At 42.0% G+C, this 27551-nt stretch overlaps 1 protein-coding gene across 2 annotated transcripts in view; it reads left to right on the top strand.

The window, feature by feature from the left end:
- The window catches only part of NELL1 (neural EGFL like 1), an 817686-nt gene that overhangs the window by 242964 nt on the left and 547171 nt on the right, over positions 1–27551 (top strand). The window lies entirely within an intron of this gene.

Raw genomic sequence — 27551 nt, 5'->3', positions numbered from 1 at the left:
GTGTCGCGGTACATGTTGGTTGAGTTGCTTGCTTACACTCATTCAGCCAACAAGTGGTAGAAGTCCAGGTGCATGTGTGACACTGATTATCTTTTCCAGTTTCTGAAGAGGAAGGTAGGGTAGATGGCTCGTGGTCCCTAATCCCAAATGTCTGTGAGGTGAATGAAACCTGGGGCTCTCTGGGGAGTCGGTGTCATTCCAGCAGCTTGGTCCTTGGGCAGGGATGGCTTCCAACTCTGTGTTGGAGAAAGAAGCCTTTTTTGTAGATTGTCTCAAAAAGGGTGACTGATAGAAAAAGGCCTGGACATCGAAACTGTTGTTAATTGTCTTGGTTCTCCCACTTTGCTCTCCTGTTTTCTGTTCCACTGCCACCTTGACTTTGACCTTATTTCTAGGCCTTGAACTCATCCAGTATTAGAATTGGATGTAACTGGTCAGCTGGACAGTATGAAACCAGTTAGGGTGTAAAGCAGCTCTAGGCACTGTGCTCGGTTGTTTCCTCGACAACATCCTGGGCAGATTTCATAGCTTTCTAGAGACTTCTGTGTATAAGAAGCCCAGTTTAGTTTGGGACTGGTATCTCCTAGCTAACTTTTCCTTGTTAGCACTGCCCAAGCTTTGCCCTGAGGGAGTATAGCCTGGCTTTTCAGTTCTGCCTTCCCTTGGGCATCCAAATATAAGTCCTTTCATGAGGTTTTGTAAGGTCTAGGGCAGGTCCCCAGGGGCCTCCCTCCCGTTGCTTGAGTCCCTAGGATGGAGATTCCCTCTTGCCTGGCCTCTCCTAGCTAACTGCCACTCCCTTTCTTCTTCTTCCTTGAGCTGTACACTCCAGTGGTCTCTTGCTGCCAGGCTGTCTACTCAACTGGCAACTCTTGGGTGTGGCGCAACCCAAATGGCCCAAGTGTGGCTACCTTTCACAGGTTCACTGGACACCTAGGAAGTGTGCATTCTTGTCATGCTAACATAAGGGGTGTGGGCTGCTTCTCTACTCTTTCTCCCCTGCCATTTCTCTCCGATGCTGTTCTCTGTTTAGACACAGAGATTAGTAAGTTCAACGCATAAGTAGATCCAGCTGAGTAATAGCATCCCACTCTCTCCTCCTCGGTAGAACCTCAAGCTCTTGAAAACCAACATTGACAAAGCATTTCTTCCAGGCTGATGAGTCACAACACCTAATCCTGTCTCTTTGCTTTGTAATCCTTTGCTTCCACAGATGGCAGAAATGAATGGAGTTGCAGTGATTTGGGTAGAAGAACCTGGAGGAGGGGTGTCTGCCTCCCAATTGTTTTCAACTTTTAAAACAGTTTGGTTCCTGATTTCTTTCTGTCCTCTGCTTTCACACCGATTCTGGTTAAGAGGGGAAGTTCCGGTCAACATCCCATGGCACTTGCTGCTTCATGTCCCCAGCTGCTTCCTCAGCCATGCTCATTTTCTGGTGCCTTCTACTTCTGGATTTCTCAGTTCACTGTTCTCCTGAGCAAGCCCCTGTTTCTGAAAGACAACTTCAATGATTGCCAAGCAGGTCCTGCTTTTTCCAGATATGCTCCAACTTTTTAGAGAGGATTATCTTAAGTTCTCCAGAGAGGGTCTGAGTGACCACTGGTCTACTGAGAAAGCCTGGAACCATATGACATCCCAAAGTGGGGGAGTCTTGCCTACTGTGGTGGTACATGCCCTGGACTGTTTTCCACTATTTATTTCTGTCTGATACCAACATTTCTAGCAACTGATGGTTTTGTTGTAACACACTGTCTGTTCCTATAGATCAATGGGCTGGACTGACTATATAAATCCACTGTTGAATTGTTACTAGGATTTCTGAGGTGTATTTTCAAGAAAAGAGAGGCAAAGTACATTAACCTTCATTGTGTGAGTTTTAATCTTTGTTTTTTTTTTTTTTTTTTGAGTTTTAATCTTTGTACAGATGTTCTCGTTTAAATTTCCCAATGACTGTGTGTGTAAGTGGTCTCTTACTCCCCTTTTACGGAAATGTAAATTGAGACCCTGAGAAATCTAGGTCATGGGCCCAATCTGGCTAGAGTCCGGGCTAGAATAAAAATTTAGATTGGTCTGATTCCAAAATCCTTAGCTCTTTGCCCTACATAACAATGAAAAGACAACAGAGGAGGCATCCTGGGTCAGGCCAGCACATTGGCATCTGCCTTGGGGTGGTGGTTTGTATAAACTGGCATGGGTTGCAGGAAACAGCTTTTGGCGCTGGCATTGTCTGCCTGGGAGGACATGAATGGCTAGTTCCTGACCTGAGGAGTGGCTGCTCTTGAACTTGAACCTGTTCTGGGAGAGATGCTTGCTACTCCACACTGGCTTCCAATCTCCAAGCTTCTCATTATGCACATTCCTCGCAGCAGCAGAGGAAGTTAATTTGGCAGAAGGAAATTAAACTCATCTCTTATTCTTCATTCCCCCCAGAAGTGTTGTACTTGAGGAGAATCACATTCCCAAGGTGACAGGTATTGTGCAGAAAGGGCACAGCAACCTCTTTCCTTCCTTTGTTCCTTCAAAGCCTGTGTAGGGTGCTGAAAAAAAATGCTGAAAATATTTTTATTTAACCCAATAACATTTTTATGAAGACAAAGATATTTACAGGCAAGGTTATTAATTCCAAGTTACCCAGCTGCTGAATATGTAAGTAAAAACAGTTCCTGGGGCAGCTCTGTAAACAGGGCTTTGCTGATGAGGAGGCCGGGCAGGAGACTATTTTCATTTGAATGTGAGCTCAATTACTGCACTCCTGCCTAACAAATAAGACTGGGTTTCAGGATTTCTTGCTAAGTCTGGGATTTTAATTCCTGGCCTTTCCTTTAAATTGAATTCTTGACATGTTTCATCGCTGTCCTGTTTGCTGGAGCCTGGGCTTTGCAGTCTGCCAGACGGTTGAATGCTTTCTGGAGATTTAGATTAGAAAAGGAGATCCAAAGAAGTTAAGAAGCTGGGTGCTAGTTGTAGTGTCTGTCACCTACAAGATGGAGGCCTCTCTGGCCTGAAGTGGGTTAGGGTGTTGAGTAACAGGTACAGCCTGGAGCACAAGGTCTGTTATCTCATCAGCTGGGGCTCTTGCCACTGGACCAGAATGACACTGGGACAGCTCCCCCAGCAGCCTTGTCTTTTTTTACACACTTCTTAGAAACTGAGTTCAAGGCATGATGCACATCATCACCTTGCTGTGCTTTTAGCTTTTAGAGAAGGGACTTCTGTCTGCCTAGAATGCCTTCCTCTTGTGTCCCTGGAAAAGTCTTACTTGATATTTTGGGCTGCATTTAGATGCCACTTTCATGATGTCTTCCTTGACCCTCCAGGCAGACTTCAATATTCTCTCAACTGAGTTTCTATTTTATTTTATATAATTTTTTTAAAGGATTTTATTTATTTCAGACATAGCATGAGCAGGGACTGAGGGGGACAGGGGGCAGTGGACTCCCTGCTGAGTAGGGAGCCTGATACTGGGCTAGATCCCAGGACCTAGGGATCATGACCTGAGCCTAAGGCAGATGCTTAACCAACTGAGCCACCCAGGTGCTCCCGAGTTTCCATTTTGTATGTTCTACTCATTACATTTCCATTTACTGTAATCGTGATGTTGTGACTGATGAGGGACCTGTTATTCCTTGTAGTGAACTATCAGGTTCCTGAGGGCACTTGCGAGTCTAGGGTTGGTGCCTTTACCTGTTCGTTGGCTAAACGAGTATATAGCCATGCTGGGCTGTGGCCAGGATGTTGGTCAAACTTTTGCTGCAGCACATGAGGGAACTTGCCATCACTTCTTTGACATGGTGCTACGGACTGCCATTTGCTAGTATCTATTAGATTGGCCACCAAAGAGAGTCTTTTTTTTTTTTTTTTCCAAAGAGAGTCTTCATGCCTATTCTTCAATGTATTTTGTTGTAAAAAAAAAAAAAAAAAAGGCAGTATGAGCCAGTGTGACTGAATAAGAAATAATGTATTCACTGCCTCTCACCTTTCCTGACATGCTTGGCACAGAGCTTCCAAAACCCTTGGGATCTTCTAATGTGATAAATGTCCTTTTGTATGCTAATGAGTGACTGGTGGCTAGGGGCTCCCGGATAGCTTGGCTGCCAGGGAAATCAACCCTGTGATTAGAGAGTTGGAATTTTCAGTCCTATATACCCTTTTGCTGGAAAAGGGATTGGAAGTTAAAGCTTCCATAAGAAACTGAACGGATTTGGAGAGTTTCTGGGTTGGTGAATAAGAACCACATCTTAAGAACCAGGAAGGCGGCACACTCCAAACTCCTGGGCTAAGGACCCTTCCAGAACTCACCTATGCATCTTTTCCATCTGGATGTTCATTTCTATCCTTTAAAATGCCTTTTGTAATAAATTAGTGATAGTAAAGAACTTTTCTGACTTTTGGGAGCCATTCTAGCAAATTATCAAACTCAAGGGTATGAGTTGTGGGAATCTCCCTTACTTGTAGCTCATCTGTCTCCTTGGACTTCCTATTGGTGTCTGAGGTAGGGGCAGTCTTTTGTATGACTGAGGACTTAACCTGTGGGATGTGACACTACCTCCAGGGTAGACAGTGTCAGAATTGAATTGTAGTATACGCAGCTGGCATCTGGGGAGTTGATCAGTGTAGGGGAAAAAAAAAATCCACACGTTTGGGTGTCAGAGTATTTTGAGTGTACAGGAAATAAGAGGGATTTTTCCTTTAGTTACATTTTCTTTCTTCTAGGCAGCACGATTTTCTACATCCCCAATAAAGTTTTATAAAATGTGATTCGTAAACCATCAAAGACAATAATGTAAAGATAAATACACTGGTAATCATGTAATCTCTGTCTAGCTTAGAAATCGTGCCTTGGCTGATGAAAACAACTTGTGAGGCGTCCAATTTACTTGTCACTGCTGCTGGGTGTTTGGATGCTGGGCTTAGAGACACATACACCCATTTCCCCTGCATACCGCGCACTATCAAAAACAATCATGGTACAGACGCAGCAGCCAGTTCTGAAAATAAGCAGTGAGTATTGTCATGAAAAAACATGAAGCTTCCCTGAACAGCCAAATGCTGCAATAAAAGAAATGTGACGAAACCTTTGTGAGATCGAACAGGACTATCCGTGGTGCACCGTGCCTGTGCGGGCTCACAGTGGCATGCCTTATTTTTATGATCTGACTTATTGTTCACTCTGGTTGAAAGAGCAGGAAGCAAGTCCCCTAAAAGCGATGCTTTCTAAATATCCGCAATTAAAAGTAAGAAAGGACAGCAAACACATTGCTAATGATCAGCGAGCTCACGTTGAAAAAAAATGTAAAACCAAGCCTTGGAAATTTGTGGGGAAAATCTTAAAACTCTACATGTTTCCAGAGAGTGGTACAGAAAGAATATTTATGCCTATGCTTGTAGTAGATTGTCCACGTTTTCCAAATATGCCATTGTACTTACAAGTGAATTAGTTCAAGTTTTATATTGCAAGTGCCAGGCCTTAGAAGAACTAAACTAGAATTTTTTTGTTGTCCCCTGGAGTTACTTTAGTGATTTCAGTGAAATATCCTGCTGAGATTTATATGAAAATGAATTTTAATTTCTAATATGCTCTGGAGGGTGTTGCATAAAGTGTCATAAATAATTATTGTTTCTAACAAATTCAACCATGCAGCTATCAGACCTTATTTTCACCACTCACATTAGACCTGGATTTTAGCTGCTGCCATATTCCATCATGCTTTCTTCAGATCTTTTTTTTTTTTAATGTTTTTATTTTTTATTAATTTATTTATGATAGTTACACAGAGAGAGAGAGAGGCAGAGACATAGGCAGAGGGAGAAGCAGGCTCCCTGCACCGGGAGCCTGACGTGGGATTCGATCCTGGGTCTCCAGGATCGCGCCCTGGGCCAAAGGCAGGCGCCAAACCGCTGCGCCACCCAGGGATCCCAGATCTTGAAATCATAACAGGAGAGCTACCCTGGTGGAAACTGTAGGATGGAAACCTGTTACTTTCTTCCCTTCTAGGTTATTTGGTCAAATAGTTAAATTGGTACAAAACAGATTAACAGGAGAAAATCAAATTTAATTTTGTATGTACATGTGCCCCAGAGATAAGAGACTTAAGGGCGGGTTAGGAAGTAGGGGGTTGTATGCTATCCCTAGGGATGGGATAGGGCCCTGGGGCTTCAAAGGGGAGAAGCCAAGGTCACAGGACCATAAGAAGAGTAGATTTTCAGTATTTGGAAGTTTGCCCTGCCGTGCAGATAGGTCTTTCAGGTAAAAGTCAACTCTGGTAATAGCTTTTTTTCTGGTCTCGGCCCTCTATCTCAATTCTTTTAGGTGGTTAAAGGAGAGGGAAAAGTTTCTGTTGTGTCTGCTCAAAATAATTCCCATTCTGAAGTGGAATATTTTGGGGTCCTGTATTTCCCCCCCTCAAACCTTTTTTCTTCTTGCTTGCATGTTTTATTTTAGAACCATGAGTTCCACTGGGAAGGAAGGCATACCACAGACTTAGTGTTACTTTTTTCACTCCTAATTGCTGCAGAGAAAATTGATCACACTAGGTACAGTGTGTATGAATTGTCCAGAGAAAATAACTTGGTTCATCCTTTTCCTGTGATTAATAGTCATTCACAGTTACTGAAATTAATAAGAGTTGGAGCAAAAAAAAAAAAAAAATCACCTTCCATAAATAGTTTCACTTGTACAACCCGGAAGAGCAACATTAACTCCTTATCTCAGTTCTTCCTTTTGTTATCCTTTCTTCACCCATCTTTCTTGGCCTTACTGAGTGTCACTCAATAAGTCAATTAGCACATATTTATGTGCTGCCCCGTTTCATGCTGGGCAGTGTTGGGACCTTTAGAGTAAGACATGGTCTCTTATCTTCCATCAATCAACTCCTTAGAGCTAATCAGGCTCACTAGAATGCTACCGAGTTTAAGTGGAGGAGAAAATTCAGACAAATGTTAAGTCATTGGAGGCTGAAATAGGTGGGTTTCATGAAGATGAATTGAAGAATGAATGAGAATTGGATGGAAGGATGAAAGCAGAGGTTTTATGCTCTTCCTTCAAGGGTTTATCTTAATATGGTCATCTTCAGGCATTAGGGTTGAGATTAATGCCCTACATTTCAGTGTACAGTAGCCCCACCCTTCCCTATCCATGGTTTCATTTACCGAAGGTCACCCAGAGTCTGGAAGGAGATGATCCTCCTCCTGGTGTATCGTGAGAAGGCCAGTAGTACCTAATGCCTTGTCACCATGCCAAAGTCCTTCACCTCACGTCATCGCATCTCGTGGGCATTTTATCATCTGGTGCCATAGGAAGTGTGAGCATGGACCACATTCACATAACTTACATGACAATATATATAATTGTTTTATTGATAGTGATTGTTCATCTCCTACTGTGTGTACTTTCTAAATTGAACATTATCATAGGCGTGTCTGTATGGGAAAAAAATTTAGTATGTGTGGATACCAATACTGTGTGCAGTTTCAGGCATCCAGGGAGTAGTCTTGGAATGGATGGCCTGCAGACAAGTGGGGACTACTGTATTAGAATTTACTTTCTTTAGTCTGATCTAATTCCCATGACTTGATCTTGATAAGAGGAAGCACCAATTCTTGAGTCTCTGTTCAAAGTTTAAAGTGCTCTCTCAGCTTTTGGATACTTCCCCTTTATCTTCTCAAGGTGACCCTTTACATTATGGGCATGCCTTGCATTTTGCTTTGCCAAACACCCCTATCCTTAATGATGAGAAAAGCTATAGGAGAAGAAAAACTACCACCACAAAACTAGATTGTCAAGAGGAAAAATACATCAAGAAATACTTCAAAAATGTATCTACAAAAAAATATACAGCGTATGACCAAATGGGCCCAACAATATTTTTCTGATTTACAGTTCCGTAAAATAGTGAAAGATGGCAGCTGCTCTAGATTTAAGGTGTCAAGTCTCCGGGCACCAAGTCACTCATATATGGGATATAACAAGACTAGATGTGGGGCATTAGCCAAAAGCTAAAAGATGACACAGAGGGCTCAGCGGTTCCTTTGCACTTCATAACCCAGAGAACTGGAGTCAGATTAGAAGTCCATCTCCCCAGACCAGCCACAGAAAGACAAATGCTGAATACAGCATGTTACCTTTCATGGAACCTGGAGTGGAAAAAAAGGCATCAATAGAAAAACAACAACAACAACAACAACAAAAAAAAAACAGGGATATATGTAGTTCAGAGTTAATAGTATTGTACCAATGGTGGTTTCTTAGTTTTGACGAAAGCACCATGGTAATATAAGATGTTACCATTTGGGGTTCTCAGGAACTCTGTGCATTATCTCTGCAACTTTTTTAGGAGTTTAAAATTATAGAAAGTTGATTTTTTTTAGATATGTTACTTGTACCTATGGATAAAGCCAGAAAGCAAGAGACAAAATCCAAACTGTTACGTTGATTACTACTATCTTATTTCATACCTCATATCAATATTTTCAGAATATTTAAAAAATTTTAAGAATGCTAAGCAATTAAAAGCACTTATAGTTCTTTCTTTGTATATACATATGTGTTTATATAGTCTTTGTTTTATTTATGGGTACTGTTTTCAATGAACAGTCATTTAGATACGTAAAAAAAACAAAACAAAACAAAACAAAACCAAAATACAACAACAAAAACCCCCTCTCTTCCAATACTTTTATAGTCTCATCCTCCATGAGAATGAATGTAAGCCATCCTGTATTTAAGTGATTTAGTATCGATAACATAGGTTGTGTTTTTGTTTGTTTTGCCACAGCTGATTTTTGTTGTTGTTGCTGTTTCTGAAGGTTTTTTCTGAGGATGCATTTTTGTGCTGGGTGTACAGTCTTTTTTCCACAGTGGTGATGGTGACCATTTTCATTAAGCACCATACACACTGCCATCCACCATCTTTATGTACCTCTAGTCTTGTTATTACCCCAAATTAATCTTCTTTTCTAGATGTGTAAGCACTGTGACACACCAATACATCTTGTGAACTATTGAGCCAAAGCAGTGGCTAATTTAACACCTTTGGCTTGGTCAATAACGTTGACCAGTAGGAAAACTTCCGCTGTCGTCCATTCTCCTGCTGGTCAACATTATTAACTTGGCAGTCTAATGAATGCATGTGAAAATTGCCATCGGTGTATGCCTCTGTATGAGAGGGGATTGGATTAAATTCAATTTATATAATGCCAAGGATGATGAAAATTGCATGTCTTACCTTCTTGTTAAAGACTGCTTTTGTGGAACTTTTCTTTCTGTAACCTCGCTTTTTCTTAAAATGAAATACATATTTTCAGTAGGAATTTGAGGATGGTACCATCACTTGACAAATTTAAATCGACACATTAAATGAATGAGATTCCTATTATTTATTATGCTAGACTCAGGTTTGCAGGAAGACTCCTGGTGTCCAGGTTTGGAATATGTGGTGGTTTTTGGTATCTTCTGTGTCCCTACCTTAACTCAGTGATGGGTGTCAAATGCCAGCATTAGGGTGCCAAACCTGCAAGACTGTCGGAAGCTCTATTATGGAGGAATATTGTGCACAAAATATGTCCTGCCACCTGCTGCATAGTTCTGTTTTTATGCTTTGTCTCCTTGCCCATCATGGTCTCCTTACCCATCACTGTTGTTTTCTAGAATTAAGGCTCCATTATGCTTGAATATGATGACCTCATTTCATTCTGACCTTACTCTACAGCTTTGCTTTGGTCTACATTCTAGTTCTTGGGATCTTGGCGACACTCTATCTGTTGTATGACATTTTTAATGGAGACAGCACATATAACCAGAAACACTCAATTGATTCCTTAGAATCAATCCTTAAAAATTCATTGAGTTTTTCTTTTATTGTTTCATTTCCAAGGCCATAGTGGGGACCCTTTTCAAGGGAGCTAAGGAACATCCGTTGAATCTACCCTCCAAAATTAGCCCCCTCTCCTCTTGTGGCCGAAGTGGTTCTACAAGTCTAACAAACTTTAATAGTGGCATGAAAACAGGTGACTGTTTAAAGCATCGCATGCTTACTAATACTCTTCCTTTGGAACTTGTTGCATTTTGCTTTAAAAAATTCATCGATATGTTGGCAAATTGAATTTAAATAAAAAATTAAAAATGAATAAATTAAAAGGAAAAAAATCATCAATAAAACTTCAAAACTTCTGCAAAAAGCCCCAACTTCCCTTGAGTTTCCCTTAGCTCTCAATTTTATTTATTTTTTATTTTTTTATTAGCTCTCAATTTTAAAGGACATAGGTTTTTAAAACTGATTTGAGTTTTAAGCTGTTTTAACTGGAAATGTCTCAGCTTTGAATAAGGTGGGTTCTGTTCTTTTGCTCATTATGGTATCAAAGTTTTAGCTTCTGATCTGTGACTTGCTCTGTAAAGGACATCGATACTCCAGGGTGTGTTGGCTAATTATATTTGATTACTTGAAAGGTCATATGAAGGCTTTGAGTGTGTGTGTGTTTGGGTGGTGATGTTTAAAGTGTTGATGGATGATGTCCCTCAGGTCTCCAAAGGGCAAATAAATGGGGTTGCACAAAAGGTGTTGGCGGTGATTGACTAAATCACAATGAAAGCTGTGGATCTGGCTTTAGGAAACTTTTCTTTACTAATAAGCAGAATTCATAGTTACTGCTTGAGCTTGAATAAAAACCTTAATCCAGTTTCCCATGTTGCTGTGGGGTGGCGAGATTCAAGATCCTTGTAAAATCTTTGTATGTAACCTACATACAAAGGTGCTCTTAACCTACTTAAGAGCACCTTCTTGAATTGTCCAGTCATCCAAATCCTGCCTTTTGGGGCTCTGAGTTCGAACCTCTTTTGATCTTTGGCCAGAATTCTCTGAAGGTTTTAGAGTTCTTTCCCCTTAGGCTTTGGATTCTTAATATTCTTTGTCCTAGCAATTATGGGCATGCATACTTAAAAAAAAAAAAAACGCAGAAGAAAACCTGGGAAAGACAAAAATAGCTCTTAGTAACTTTTAAATTCTCATCTTTTTGAAATCAAGACATTCCATAGGAGCAAACATGATTATATCTCCAATTCATCCTAACCTAGTACATTTGACTGGGTTTATATAGATCAGATAAATTGCTTTTTTTACAAGCTACAGCAGAAGGTGAAGCTTTTGATGGCCATTATTTCTGGACATAAATGTTCTTTATGTAGCAGGATAAAATACAACTCTTCTGTCTCGTGGAGAGAATCTCACAGGCATAGAACAGAATAAGAGGTGATAACTCCCTACTTCTAGGATGAGATGTGGGACCAGTTAAGTAGGGCTTACGAATAGGTGTCTGGAAAGTTATCTTGATCCCTCTGCTTCATCTCATTAGAAATGTTAGAGACAGAAGATGGAAACTGAAGTTTGGAGGCAGCTTTGTTTTTGGTGCGAGGGACAGCATTTGTTATATTCTATCTTTGGGAAGGAGAGAGGAGAATTTCCTCCTCCTCTTGAGCCTGGTGGGAAGAGCTTCAAGGTATCCTTGAGGAATTTGTGTTTCTAGGTGTTGGGGAAGACAGTGGATTGGTATTGGACTCCTACCTGGCAAAATCTGAGGAATGAGAGCTGGTTAAAATAGTGCTTTGAGCAGCAGGTAAAGGGCCGGGCAGTGGGTAACACCCAAATAAAGAGTGTCCATTAGAGGGGTCCCATGTTGGTCATAAATGGCCTTTGTCTTCTGTAGTATTCAGACCCTGGCTGGAGACATCCCAGGAAGAATGTGGCTTCAACTTTGATGGTGCTGCAGTGGGATGATGTAGATGGGGGCTCTCCGCTAACTGTGCTCTTCACAACTCAACAGCAAGATCTTTCCTGAAGAGAGCTGAGCAGCACATCTCCATGGCTGTCAGGAATGACAAACTGCTTCTCCATACATTTCCCAACCATTCCAGCATCTCCACGGATACAACTTCTGAGGAGAATTTGAGGCCATAAGGCTTAAAAGTCTTTAGATCAAGACAATATGGAGGCCACGCAAAAGTGGTCTATAACAATTACCTACAGTAATTGACAAAAGGAAAGGCTTTGCAGATATTTGGGCATTCTGACTTCCGTCTTTAATAAATGTTGTCTCCATAGCAGTGAGTGGGAAATACTGATGACTGGGGGGAGTGGGGTGGGTAGGGGGACTGGGACGTTGTTTTGCTTATCTGGGCAGTTTAAAGCTTTCTAGTTCAATAAAATGGAATAATCTCAGTAAGTAAAGAGTACACAGAGCAGGGGGGAAACTATGCTTTGGAGCTTGATCAGCTGGGGAAGTCCTGTAGGCTTACACCAAACCTCCCTCCCATATTCCCCCCAGCACCCCTGTCCTCCGGCTCCATCCAAAAAGTGTCGCGTTCAGTATGGCAGAAGGTGGTACTGCTCAGGGACTGGGGAACTTTCCTTCTCTGCTAAGCCACTTTGGTAAGGCAAACTTGCACTCCTGCCAACCCTGATGCCCCCTGCAGCTGTCCCATGCTGTCTCCTGCCACTTGCACTTGCAGTGGCTTCCCTTTTGCAACCTTTGGTGCTACACAAGGAGTCATCTCGAATTTCAAGAATTTCCCCTAATGCTCCCAAACTCCTCTGTCCCTAGGGTGTTGCACTGACTCCTTAAAGCATGATTATAATTTTAACCACAAATATAATGAGTATTAAATTAATATTTACCCACTCATGGAATTGGTAATTTCTGTGTTTTAAAATGTGTTATCCATTCTCATTAATTAATTAATAACTAATCGAACAATCATGTGTAGAGCATCTCCTATGTCCAGGCTTTGTGCTGGAAAACTTTGGGTAATAAAGTGGTTTAGACTTTGTCCTGGACTTTAGGAGGCCCATAGTCTTTACATTTTTCTATAAATCATATACCTATAAACATATAACTATGTTTTTTTCATTTAGCTTTATGGATTCCTGCTTCTTTGACAGAGCGGGGACGTAGTTGGCTACACCTGCACCAAGATAGGCTATGGAAAGAAGAGGTCCAAAGTGTATCAGCAATTCGGAGGTTCCTAAAATGCTGTTTTTCTATGTCACAGTCACCTTGTGCATGGATAGCCCAGAAAGTTCAGGCTGGAGGAGGGAGCACTAGAGGTCATCCAGCCTCGGAATCTTCGTTTTAAGCTTCGGAGATCAAAGTTTGGAAGGGGGAAGACATACTTTCTGGTGTCTCAACTTGTGTTGGTGCAAAGATGATGGACTTTTGCTGGGGAAGCTGGAAGAGAGTTCGTTTGCCATCATATGAGCAGCAGGGGGAGGTGGGTCCAGGATCCCCAGACCTGAGGATATTTGCCTCTAAGAAATGAACTGCAAGAACTGATGTCGAATTAGCTTTTTCATTTTATATAAATTTAGTTGCCTCTAAACTTTGTAGGCTCACATATTAAAGTAGGCAGGTGTTTCAATACAGGATCTGGATGAGTATTTCTCCTGGATATTTGTGGAGTGAGGGATGGGAGAAAACAGGAAGGACCGGACCCAGGAGTATCCAGGTCCTGTGTTTCTAGTTCCCTGTGATGCCACCTGGAGAACTGACGGTTTTCCCCTCTGTGTTTCCACTGTACCTCATGGTGCCTGTTTCAGAACTTGAGACACTGGCATTTCATTTTCCATTTCTGTATCTTTCTGGTACATAATAGGTATTCAGCATATACTAATTGAAATGCTATAATAAAATAAAATCTAATTAGAACGGCATGCTAAGTTTACATAATAACATAATAATAGCAATAGACATTAATGCAGACCTTTTTTTTTATTACAAAGTATTTTTATGGCCTTACTTTATTCTAATATATGCCCCCCCCACCCGCCAACAAAAGAGATAATACCTCCCTGTTGTTATAGGAAGGCACAGCATCAGACAAGCCAATGTTAGGTAGTATTATTTAATAGGAAGATTGAGACTCCAGCCCAGGAATCCTGACTCCAAACTGCCAAGAGAAATTTTCAGATACTAGGCATGGACCGGTGCCAGTTTGATTATTTTCACCTGTGCATGGTTAAGTGGGAAAAATGAGAGAAGCGAGCTTTCTATAATGCTGGACTTAAAGGATCGTCCTTTATTTTTGTCTTAAAATATCCTTTTTGAAATAAAATGACAATGGTAGCATATGGTATATTAAATCTTTACTGTCTGAAAAGAATATTGGTTATAATTTATAAGAGATTCATTATTTAAAAATTATTTTTTTGAAGTGTGTGTTACCAATCTGCTAAACTCCAAAGCTGAGGAGCCACAGCTACCCTGGTGTAATACCTCAACCACTTCATTTTTTCCATACCTCTGTTATGGAAGCAAATGATGAGAAAACAAGGTCATGTTAAAAATTTAATTAAGACAACATCCATCTAAAGACCATCTAGCACAGGTTCTGCAATCAGAATACACCAACTCTATTTTCTCAGATTTGCTTTAGCTGCAGCCCTGGAAAGTAAGGGCTCATATTCAGAATAAGTTGAGTCATGTTATTCTTGTGAGCTTGTATTTTATTATTATTATTATGGTATTTGCTGGTGCTTAGGGGTGGTTAAAAACATTGACATGATGATTTTCTACAATAAGATTTAAAATGAGGTTTATTGCTACTTCTCATTTAAGCCTCCTCTGAAAATAATAATTGTATTTCAAAACATTCTGGACAATTACCTCCTTCTCTGTATTTACATCATAGATAACAGCACAGTTTTCCCCCTTTGGCCCTAGAGGCTGGTAACAGGAGCACAAGGTGAGTGTGGTCCTCTTATTCTGTGTTCCCACGGTGTGGCTGTTGAGCTGGACTCTGGCTGAGTTCTGATGGGGAAAGGAACGTGGACGGCTCATCCACCATGGATGGCTGGTGGCATTTGGAGCCCACTTCCCAGCTCAGGGATGCTGCTCCCCGAGCACTGACATTTTGCTGCCTCTTGGCCCTTGTCTTTATGAATGAGTAGCATGTCTTTCCAATCTCTTCTCTTCTCCATAAAGACGGTGTTTATGAGCGTCGGCATTAACGGCAGTTTTGCAGCCCTGAGGTTAAAAGCTTTCCGATGTCTCATTAACTCACAATGGCATTTCATTTTTAATATTGTCTATGCACCCTTGCTTGGCTCATCACAGTTCAAATGACTTTAATTTGCAGAAGCAAACTCAACAATGATGGATGCTCTAGAGATAAAACCCAAAGTAGCGGGTGCCACTTTGGTGGGCTTATTCTTGGCTAACAATTTTGCATGATGTTAGAACCCTGTCCTGTGATGCTAATACAACAAAGTGGCAATAGAGCAGATTTTGAACTCAGACCAACCTGGGTTTGAGTCCTACCGGTGTCAGTTGGCAGTGGACTTCGGCAGCTCACTTAACCTTGAGTCATGATTTCTTTACAAAATATATGTAATTGTACTAACTTCATGGATTTTAGGGTAAGATTAAAAAAACACACCTAGTATCTGGCAAAGTACTAGGAAAGGAAGTGTGTCCTGTGTGTTGTCTTCCTGGTGACAAAGAACTCATTTTAATTGAGTGCTTTGCTTGGAATGGCTAAGACCCAGTGGCAGCAATGACCATACTGCACTCTCAGTGTCGTCTCCAAAGGCAGACGCTCTACTCTTTATGGGGGATGCAGATTTTGGAGGTCTTGACCTTCTTGATCCAAATCCTTTTTGATCCTTCTCAAGAAGTGAGGTTGTTAATACAACTGGGTCCTCTTGTACTTCAGTAATGGGGCCTTATCTTCCCTCCATGTGGTGACTTAGTCTGGACTTGCTCTCTGAACAAATCTAGCCTGTTCCTTCCTCAGGCTGCTCTTTCTTCTTTTCGGTGCTTTCAGTTTCTCAAGAGCCAGTCTCTGATGCAGCCAGCTGCAGCAGGTTAAGATCCCAAGATTTTTCCCGGGATTGAAGCCATTAATTACATGGCATTCATCTAAAAGCCTTGCAGTGGAGTTGTGTCCACCGTGGGAATCACTTCCTACTAGTCATTGCCCCTTATGCGACTCTTTTCCTCTGACAACTTCATGGGGAGGTGAATGGGCTGAGCCGAAGTGAATTCCCTTGGTCTTTGAGTGAAATAAGCACCATCTCTAGCAGCTTCTAACACAATGAGTCACTAGGGAAGCAAAATACAAAATTAAGGTCAGAGTTAACTTTAATGGATGTCAACCTATTGGTGGGGTAGCAGGTGATATATTGACATGTGGCAATGCTTGACAAAGATGGGCCGATCCTAGTCTATTCTGAGGACTAGAACAGAAGTTCATGTACTTCTTCTCTTGATTGAAGCAGCATTGTGTTCCAGACGTAGGCCCTCATCTCGTCCCTTAACTTGGGAAACCAGAGAAAGCCATCGACTCAGCGTCTCTCCCTTATCCTCTTGTTGTCTGGTTACATTTTTGTTTTCCCAAGCTGGGGTGGAGGCAGACATTTTTGAAATTACTGGAACCTTTAAACTTGTTACGAATGTCAGTTCTTTGTGACATATTCTCCCCAGAAGACATAGTAACGTGTGACATATTGATAGAAGTGGGCATTCACACCCGTGTGCATGTATTGGGCATGGGGTGAGAAACTGCAGAAATGATTGAGGTGAAAGTTATTGCTAGCCTGGGACTGCTCTCTGCTTTAACTGCTGCAAGTCTTGTTTGGAGCTTTTTGCATGCATGTTTTACACTCCTGCCAGCCTTTCTCACTGGCATTCTCTTCCTTCTCTTGGATATTTCTCTGTTTTGTTAGCGATGAGGCAGCCAGATTCCCTCCTCTTGGTGTCTCAGTGCTGGATATGTGTGGGAGGGATGTGTGCGTTCATTTGCAATTTAGGTGCTATGCAGCTATGATTAAACAGTAATTTCATCACATCCTCCAATTCTCAAATTAAAGAATGATAATAGGACCAAGATGCCCACTTAAATACAAGCAATTTTAAAAATTAAGGATGTGGTCTATAATGGAAAGTGATTTCTGTAGCCCTTTGGATATATAATAAAAATGTAAATATGATAGTAATACCCACACTTGTTTATTTGGAATGGTGCATATGAGGTTCATGCCCAATGTGAAGGCCTTCTATGACTTGTATTAGAGACATACCAAGGAATTCAGAGCTGGAAGTGACTTTATCAGTGACTTGAGCTACCTTTCTCATTTTATGGTGGGGGAAATCGGTGCCCAGGGAAGTGAAGTAACTGTTGTAAGCTCCTTAGTGGAAGAGGTCGAACTTATCAGCTCTCTCTAAACAGCTCCCACTTGCCTTCTTTCAACTCCTATGGTAATTATAGCTCCGCATCCCCAAATTATTAGAGATTGGATCACACATTCTGGAACTTCTTTCATTGCTTATTGTTTCATATGTGCAGACTTGTTTAACCCACTTCCCTGAGAGTATGTTGAGAGGGAAGAGCTGTATCCTAAAGCTTTTAACTTGTGAAGATTGATTGCTATTAATTATTTCATGGAAAGATTCAGTAAGTATTTTTTTGATTGAACTATCCAGATATTTTGTCTACATGATTATCAATAAAAGGATACGGGGATAATTTTTAAACTTTATTGGAATGTTTGAGGTTCTTATATATGGGGTCAAGACTGTGAGGGTCTTGGTACAAAGGCTGTATATAGTAATTTTTAAGTTCAGTAGTAGGTGCTAAAAAGTTGAATGAATGAATGAGTAAATGGAAGAAGAATGTGGGTAATGAACTAATAGGGCAGAGAAAAGCTATGGAAGGAGTGTGGGGAGAGGAGCAAGTTTATAGGGAAAGGCTAACTTGTCAGGATACCCATGCTCATCCTCACGTGGATCCTACGCTGGAGTGCGAGACGGGCAGACTCAAGAGGTCTCCTTTTAGGGAGCCTGAGTCTGTGATATCTTTCTGTGGTAACTAGCCTTGCTCATTTGAGAGGAAAAATAGAATTTAACATACAGGGGAAGGTGAAGTTCCTAAATCTCATTGTCTCATCAACTGGAACAGTTCAGAATGCCAGGGCTCCAAGCAGGGTCCTAGGATTGGGTGCAAATGTGAGAATTGGTTTGGTGGGGGATGAACGTTAATGACCTTCGATATCCTTGGGCCTGTATTTGGTATGTTCCCAAACCACTGTACTTCAGTTTACTATTGACTTAATGATGGGTCCTGATGATAATCATCTCCGACTCAGAGCTGCCACCAGTGAAATACCTGGAACACGAGTTCTTCTGATTCAGCATACTCCTTGGCTTTGATCCCCACAGTTGTCTCACATCATCTTCTAAGTAGCCTCCTGGCATTTACTATCACTCATTCATTCACTAATAACTTTTTAGAGGTTTTATTTATTTAATGAACTAAGTAATTAATATATTTACTTGAGAGTGAGGGAGGGAGAACATGAGCAAGGTGGAGAGGCAGAGAGGGAGAAGCAGGCTCCCCACTGAGCAGGGAGCCCCAGGTGGGGCTTGATCCCAGGACCTTAGGACTCACAACTTGAGCCAAAGGTGGATACTCAACCAACTGAGCCACCCAGGCACTTCTGTTCATTGACAATTGTTGATGGTCTTCTATTTCTTAGATGGAGTGTAAAAAGCTGAGGATATGAAGGTGGAAACACATTGCCTGTGTCCGTGGTGCACACTGGTGAGAAGAATAAGACTCCAAGCCTTGCTTAGACTTTATAATGTCTCGTATGGCAAACCTGTGGCTTACAGGGTATCACAAGAGGAAAGATGCATGATCGGTCACCCAGAAATCCCGTGCAGAGTGGCATTTCTACTGATGCAACTCACTCCTGCCCAGGGTCTGCTTCTGGTTGCCTCAGAAATCTGATTTTGCCAGTTTGTGGAGAAGAGTTCCATCTCTTACGGACAGACTTCTATTTGACATGTTCATAGAACTTGATTATATAAGATATCCCAGAATGTCAATTCAATAATTTATAGTAACTGTCAGGCAATTCAGACATTTATCTCAGACAGACCAGGGTATTCTCACCTTGAAGGGAAGGAAAAATGATCAGAGGGCTTTTTAACAAGTGTGTGCTCAGAGGAAGATCTTATTAACAGCAGGCTCGGGGAGGCTGGTGAGTCTATCTGGACAGTACACGTACCCTATCAGGAGGTGGCTGTTCTGGAGAGGCCACGAGAGTCCCCTCTCCCCAGGATGCACCTTGCCCACCTCCCCGTCCTTTCCTTGTGTTCTATGGATGTGGCTGTTTGCCTTGGAGACTGTGCTATATCAACAGTTTTTCTCTTAAAGCAGCGTATTGCATATTAATTTTCTATCAAAGCATTTATTTTAAAGTAATGTAGTATCACGTGGCTTATGATGGTAAACAGTCCATTGCTCACCCCTGCCCACTGCTGCCCTAATTCGTTGTGAATTAAATAAGGGTATGTATTTACAAAATTTTGAGAAAACAAAAGGAGGTCAAAATCGCCTTTCTGAGTTGGATAGTAATTCTAAATTTTAAACGCATTACTTCATTTTCTCCAGGATTTTGTAGAAATGAGAAATTAGGTCTGTTTTACTGTTGTTTTACATTGGGAGAAAAACTTGATCTTTGCGGAGTTTGGTGAAGAATGAGGACGCTGAGTTTGACTCCGAAGATTTAAGAAATCATAATGAGTTCACAGTTCTTGATCTTGAGCTATTTTTTCTTAATGATGTGTTTGTATTGCTCTCCTCTATACAACTTTATTCATTATCTATTGCCTTTTTCTTAGGATAAGTGAGGATTCAGCTTGCTAACGGCTTCCCATCTCCCACCTTGTCAGCCCCTTCTCTTCCCTCCCTTTCCAAAGGCCGAGGGTTCACAAGGGACCTCAGGTGAGGTGTGCAAGGTCTGGACTGTGCCAAGTGTGCAGTTCTAATTCCCAAAGCCTGGTGCCCAGCAGACCTGGTGCAAATCACTATGCTCTGACCTAACAGCTACGACTGCAGACAAGTCATTTAAAACTTAGGACCCCTGAGTTTCATCCTCCTCAAAATCCAAGTGGTAATAATGCTTGCCCTCTAGAAATCAAGGGTAAACCATATGCTATAATGTACATAAAGTACCATAAAGTATTTTTAGTTTTAAAATTAGGATAAACTGAGGGTAGACCTGAGGTGCTCTTTTGAACAGCGAGGCATCACAAAGCTTGATGAGAACATCTTTTAATGGAGAATTTAAAGCAGGTAAAAATACACCTCCCCCTGCCAGCCCCCTGCCCTTCCTGACCCAGATCAGTTTTTAAGGAGTCTCCATAAGGTCCAAACTGTCCAGCTTGAATCATGTCCTCTCTGGAGTACTTTTCCTGCTCTGGCTGCCTAGTCCCCTTTCTTTCTTTCTTCCTTCCTTTTTTTTTTTTTTTTCCTTGTCCCCTTTCTGTTCAAGGTCTTTCTCTAAACAAGGAAACAAGCCATTGATGAGGCTTCCTTCTGCTTCATCAGTTACGATTACACTGTCGTTCTCATTCCTTGAAATTACTTCCGAATCACCTTGATTGGAGTTTTCGGTGCTCTTGAATTCCTCACTCGCTCATGTACGGAGTTCTCCGTGTCTCTTTCTCCAGACTGCTCGTCTTACCCATTCAATGTGGATTTCATAGGTTTCTCCAGCGTCAACCTCATTTCCCTTCTGTTTGCTTTCTTAGGATTTAACTATGCTGCTGAAGTCATTTTACGTACATCCTAGTTAGCGAAGCCTTTCCGCAGCTCCCAGTCGGGTCAAGATCTGTTGGTTATCCATTGTGTAGACCAGTCCCCTTTCTTCCTATAATGGGCTTGGCTCTCGCAAAGCAGACACCACTGAGATGGAGCTCGGGGTGCAAAATGTTTATTGGGGATCAACACCTATGAAAGCAAAGGGACGGAAGCAGGATTGGGCAGAGAGTTACAATGCCAACACGGCAAAGATCTGGGGCACATATACATGTCAGAGTTGTGCCATTAATATGGCACAGAGGGACCGGGCATTTATATTCTCGCTTGGTTCTGTCTCGAATACAGGCTGCCCCGGGAAGGGCATGTCCTCAGAGCAGCCGCCTCTCTGCAGCCAGCTGGACCTCGAAAGAGCGGACAGCTGGGACTGTCTCCCGGCCACATTCTCTGCATCTGGGCAGCACGTCCTTCCTTCAGGGGCATCTTTGGTTTCCATCTATCACATATGCACGGGCTTTATGTCCGTTTCTTAGCCAACACCCTCATGTGCAGTTCCTTGATTATTGCCTGCCTTCTCCACAGGACTCGAGAGATCCCTAAGCTCAGGAGCCGTGTGTGTTTTTGCTCATCTCCAGCATCTAGCACAGAAGGTACTAGCTCCCAGTTTACAGCTGAAGAGGTGTAGTTCCGAGAATTTGAGCAACTCCGACTCTGGGACCTTAGAGTTTTCAAGCACACTGCATACACCCCCTCTACCGTGAGGCTGGGCTCCCCGGCCCCAACATGAGAGAAGGCGGGGTTAGGCCCTGTGTGTCTCTGGCTCCCATAGGGAGACTCGAACCCAGAGCACACAGGCTACCCCTAAGGTGAGTGCCCCTGTAGCCACTCTGCTTTTCCGTCGCTGCCACTAAAAGTAAGAACTCTCAGCCAGAATGCGGTTTCTTGCAGCGAGCAGCCTGGGGCTGCGGATCTTCACCGCTTTGCCTTTCCTGTCTGTGCCAACCCCGAGAGCATATTCCAGCTGTTGCCCGTGTACTATGTTCAGAGCTGTTCTCTTTGCCAGCTGTGCCTTCAAAACCACAAATTTCCCCCTTTTTTTCTCCCCAGTAGGCACACAGTCTTGGAATTAGGGGCATCAGAAGCTCCTTTGCTCCTTTATTCTGCATGGAAATGTTGGCTGGCAAGTGTCAGGACCAATATTTCATTCTTGGTCTCTCCCTTGAGCCTGTTTGTGCCCTCATTGTGCCCAGGCCGTGCCCTGAGCCTGCTGACTTGTGCCCCAAGTCAAAGTCGTCCTGCACTTGTCTCTGCCCCACGGTCTAGAAAACAGTGCTGAGGATATTAGTGCGAGATAGACAAGGAAATCCGGTGATAGGGAGGGTACAGAGAGGGGCCAGTTGGGCTCCTCGTGGTGGGGCAAGTGATGGGAACAGGTGGCTGGAGGACAGGCTGGGGCGGGGGAAAATCTCAGCCTGTGCCAGGCGAGCTCAGCAGCAGGAGTCTGGGCCGAGAAAGCCCCGTCCCTGGAAGTGATGAGCGTGAACAGTGTGTGCGGAAGGGAAGCTCTCTGAGTGTAGTACGTGGGGTCGGTGTGGTGTGGTAACGGGAAGCATGGCCTGCGGTCGGGCTGGGTGTGCATCCACACTCCACTGCCGTGTGGCCTCAAGCAGGTTACTTGACCCTGTTTTAGTTTCTCCTTTATAGGATTGGGAAAGTGATGGTAGCCGTCTCGTTGGGATGCTGTGAGGATTAAATGGGTTCTACGTGATCACACAAGGATCTTTCTCCTTTCTTTGAAATAGAAAGGAGAACTTTCTATTCTAGAAGTGAACTTTCTAGAAGTGAACTTTCTATTCTAGAGCAGTTCTAGGTTTATAGAAATGGGAAGATAACGCATGGCGTCCTCAGTTTCAGAGTGCATTTGTTTATAATTAAACAACATCAATACATTTTGATTAATTAAGGTCTGTACCTTTATTCAGAGTTCCTTAGTTTTTGCCTCCTGTCCTTTATCTGTTAGAGCCCCCCATCCCATCCAGGGTACCGCTTACAGTAAGTCACCATCTCTCCTTAGGCTTCCCTTGATGTGATTTTTTTTTTTTAACAATAAAATAATTTTTTGGGGGGGGGTATAGTTAACACACAATGGTATGTTAGTTTCTGGTGTACAACGTAGTGGTTCGACAAGTCTGTACGTTATGCTGTGCTCACTGCAAGTGCAGCTTCCATCTGTCCCTGTGCAACACTATTACAGCGTTGTTGACTACGTTCCCAGTGCTGTACCTTTTATTCCCATGATTTACTGATTTCACACCTAGAAGCGTGTGTCTCCCATTACTTGTTACCCATTTCCCCATCCCTGCAACTGCTCCCCTCTGGGGAACCTTCAGTTTGTTGTATTTTTAAGTCTGATTCTGTTTGTTCATTTGTTTTTTAAATTCAACATACGAGTGAAATCAGATGGTATTTGTCTTTCTCAGTCTGACTTATTTCGCTTAGCATAATACAATCTGGATCCATCCAAGGCAAATGGAGAGATCTACTCTTTCTTACATGGCTGGGTAATATTCCTTACACGTACCCATATCCATCTATGTGGCATTTTCTTTATCCATTCATCTATTGATGGACATTTAAGTTTTTTCCATATCTAGGTTGTTGTAAATAATGCTGCAGTAAACATAGGGGTACATAGAACTTTTCAAATTACTGTTTTTCTTTTTTTGGGGTAAATACTTAATAGTGGAATAGCTGGATCCGATGGTATTTTAATTTCTATTTGTTTTTTGAGGAACCTCCATAGTGTTTTCCACAGTGGCTGTACCAATTTATATTTCTCCCAGTGGGTCATGAGTTCCTTTTTCTTTACATACTGGTTATTTCTTGTCTTTTTGACTAGCTACTCTGAGAAATATAAGGTGATCTTGCATTGTGGCTCTGATATGCATTTCCCTGATAGTAATGCTGAGCATCTTTTCATGCGTCTGTTAGCCATCTGTAGGCATTTGAAAAATGTCTATTTAGGTTCTCTGCCCAGTTTTTAGACTTTTTTTGGTGTGGTGTAAGTTTATATATTTTATATGTTAACCCCTTATTGGATGTATTATTTCCAAATACTTTCTCCCGTTCAGTAGATTGCCTTTTTGGTTGATTATTGCCTTTGTTTTGTAGAAGCTTTTTATTTTGATGTAGTCCCAATAGTTTCTTTTTGTTTTTGTTTCCCTTGCCTTGGGACACTTATGTAGAAAAACGTTAAGGTTGATGTCAGAAATTACTGCTTTTCTTGTCCTCTAGATCTGTATTTGCTCTGTCCCAAATATTTTGGACCATTGTGTTTTCATTTTCATTTGTCTCCATTTTTTGCTGATGCCTTGTTTTCTTCATTGATCTATTGGTGGTTCACCAGCATATTAATTAGCTTCCACAGGTTTGTCTTTCTCTAGTTTCTTTTTCCTTGTGATTTCTAGTCTCATACATTTGTTTTCTGAATAGATGCATGGCATGATTTCAATATTAAATGTATTGAGACTTTGTGGTCTACCATGTGATTTATCCTAGAGAATGTTCTATATACACTTGAAAAGATGTGTATTTTGTTTTTGAATGGAATGTTACACGTATATTTGTTATGTCTGTCCAGGCTACTGTGTCATTCAAAGACACCATTTCCTTATTGATTTTCTGCCTAGATGATCTATTCCATTGGTGCAAGTGAATTATTAAAGTCTCCTATTATTACTGTATTATTGCCAATTTCTCCGCTCGTGTCCATTAATACTTGATTTATGTATTTAGGTTTTTCAGTTTAGGGGTGCATAGGTATTTGCAGTTGTTTTTTCCTCTTGTTTGATCTTTTTATTATTATGTAATGTCGTTGTCATTTGTTATAGTCTTTGTTTTAGTCTGTTTCGTTTGATGTAAGTTTTACTATTCTGGCTTTATTTTTGCTTCCATTTGCCTGATAAATGTTTTTTCATCCCTTCACTTTCAGTTGGTGTATCTCTTTAGGTCTGAAGTGAGTCTCTTGTAGGCAGTATATATATATATATATCTTATGTATCTTTTGATTAATACATTCAGGTCATTTATATTTAAATTATTATTGGTTAATATGTACTATTGCTATTTTGTTAATTGTTTTCTGTAGCTCTTCTCATTCTCGTGATTGCTGAGTTTCTATAGTGTTATGTGTGACTTTTTGTTGTGTGTATCTGTTACAGGTTTTGAGTTTATTGTTAACATGAGGTTCATACATAACATCCTAAATAGTGTTGTATATTAAGTTGATGGTCACTGAAGTTCAAACACAACCTTAGTCTTTTTATTTACACCCTCCTCTACATTTTATGTATATGCTGTCATATTTTACATCTTTTTATTCATAATTTTCTTCTAATTATGGCCTTATCTATTACACTTAAGGAAGTCCCTTAATATTTTTTAAAATGCTGGTTTAATGTGATTAACTCCTTTAACTTTTGTTTGTCTGAGAAACTATTTAGATCTCCTTCAAATCTGAATGATGATCTTGCCGGTTGTAGTTTTTTGTTTTTTTTTGTTTTTTGTTTTTTTGTTTGTTTGTTTGTTTGTTTTTTTTCATTCAGCAAAGGTTCTGCTGAAAGATAAGCTGGTAGCTTTATGGAGTTTCCTTGTATATAACTTTTTGCTTCTCTCTTGTTCTTTTAAAATTCCCTGTTTAACTTTGATATTTAATTATTATGGGTTGTAGTATTATGTGTTGCTTGGGTTCATCTAGTTTGGAACTCTTCTAGAACCGAGATGTCTATTTTCTTCCCTAGATTAGGGAAGTTTTCAGCTACTATTTCTTCAAATAAGTTTCCTTTCTCGTTCTCTTTTCCTTCTGGAAATGTTTGTGCACTTGATATTGTCCAAAAGATCCCTTAACCTATCTCCATTTTTTAAATTCTTTTTTCTTTTTGTTCAGCATGGGTGCTTTCCATCACCCTGTCTTCCAGATCACTGATCCATTCTTCTACATCTGCTAGATCTGCTACATCTACATCTTCTACATCTTTTACATCTACTTTTTATTCCCTGTAGTGTATTTTCCATGTCAGTTATTGTATTCTTCAACTCTGATTGGTTCTTAAATATTTCCTCTTTATTGGAGATCTCACTGAATTCTTCTATTCCTCTTTCCAGTCTGGTGAGCATCTTGATAATCATTGCTTCAAATTCTTTATCAGGCATATTGCTTATCTCTATTTCATTTAGTTCTTTTTCTGAGGTTTTATATTCTTCTTGTGGAGCATATTCCTCTATCTCCTCATTTGCTTGACTTTCTGTGTGTCTGTGAATTAGGTGGAACACTTCTAAACTTGAAGGAATGGTCTTGTGTATAGTTGTTCCTTCTGTAGACAAAGCATGCTTGGTGACTTTTGGTGGCTGGTGGGAGCTCTGGCTGGTGGGACTACAGGTCCCATATGGGGGACTCCATGGGCGCTCCATGCTGGGTCTGCTCTGGTAAGATGGCTGCCATTGGGGTGTGTGTAGGCTGGGGCAGTTTTGAGGCTCTGTGTATAGGGGGTTCCCTGGTAGGGCCGGTGTACCTGATGTGGGTACAAGCTGAGGAGGTCCCAGGGCTCTCCACATTAAGGATGCCCTACCAGGACAGCTAAAGCTGAAGTGGGTATGGGTTGGTATGGTTCATGGGGTCTCCATACAAAGTGTGTCCTGGCAGGATGGCTGAAGATGAAGGAATTGTGAGACAGGTGTTTTGGGGCTCTGTACATTCAGGGTGCCCTGATGGATAGCTGAAGCTGAAGTGGGCGCATAAGCTGAGGTGTCTTAGAGTACTGAGCACATGGGGTTCCTTGGCCAGGGAACTGGAATGGAGGCTGATGCAGGCAGCGGTGTTCTAGGGTGCTCTGTCCTGAGGGTTCCCTGGTGGGTTGGCGGGAGGTTCTTGGTGTGCTCCATGCAGGTAGTGCTCTGACAGGACCCCTGGATCCAAATCAGGTGTCAGCTGGGAGTTCTGGGAGTGCTTTGTTCTGTGGGTGCCCTAGAAGGTATCTGAAGCCAAAATGGTGTGGGCCTGAGGTGTTCCAGGGTGCTTTGCACCTGGTCACCTTGGCAACGAGGGCTGGATCTCTGGTACACGTTCACCATGGGTGTGCTGACGGGGGTGTCCTGGCCTTGTGGGGAAGTCTGTGACATGTACGGACTTGGCACCCTGGACTTTTCGGCAGCAGATTAGGCTGCCTAGATCCTGCACTGGTCTGTGCTTTCCGGGTGGACGGGGCACGTAAATTGTGCCCTCGTATCCAGAGGAAGCTCTAGCAGCTCCCTAGCCATCTGGCGGGAGTGCTAGGGTTGGCTTTTTGGTATACTAGTTGTTGCTTTATACTTCAGCTTTTTACCTGTGTTGTGGGGTGTTCAGGGTGGGTGTGGCCTCAGAGACCCAGGGCGTTCTGAAGTGGTGGGCCAAGCCCCGCTCTGGTGTGTGCTTTCAGTGGGGAGGGGAGCTTAAATGCTCACCAGGCCCTCTGACCCGGAGAGAGTTCCAGCAGCTTTTCCACAGTTTAGCAGAGTTTGAGGGCTGATTTTATAAACTAGTTGCTCTTTTAAATTGTGGCTTTAAAAGAGCCACAGGACTGGCCAAGGACAGACAAAGCTGTTCCCTGCTGCTACCCCTCCCCACTGCAGTTCTCAGCATGGGGGGGGGGGGGGGCGGGCTCTTCATTACCAGGTCCCAGTTTCTCTTTTATCATGCAGAAGCTGTTCAGTCAGCCCTTGGTTCTAAAGAAGGAATTGCTTTATAAATAGATGTAATTTGCTGTGTTCTGTGGAGAAGGTGACTTCAGAGTCGTCTTAGGTTGCCATCTTGGGCTAGAAGACCCAGTAGTTGGAAGTTTCTTTGATTTTAATGACCTTAACTGTTTTTTGAGGAGCTCTGATCAAGTAGTTCAACTGTTCCTCAGTTGGGATTTGTCTGACATTTTTC

Source organism: Canis lupus, chromosome 23 (genome assembly GCF_048164855.1).
Source record: "Canis lupus baileyi chromosome 23, mCanLup2.hap1, whole genome shotgun sequence".
NCBI lineage: Eukaryota > Metazoa > Chordata > Mammalia > Carnivora > Canidae > Canis > Canis lupus.
The sequence above is the reverse complement of the archived record's forward strand: the minus strand, read 5'-3'. Positions and strand labels throughout refer to the sequence as shown.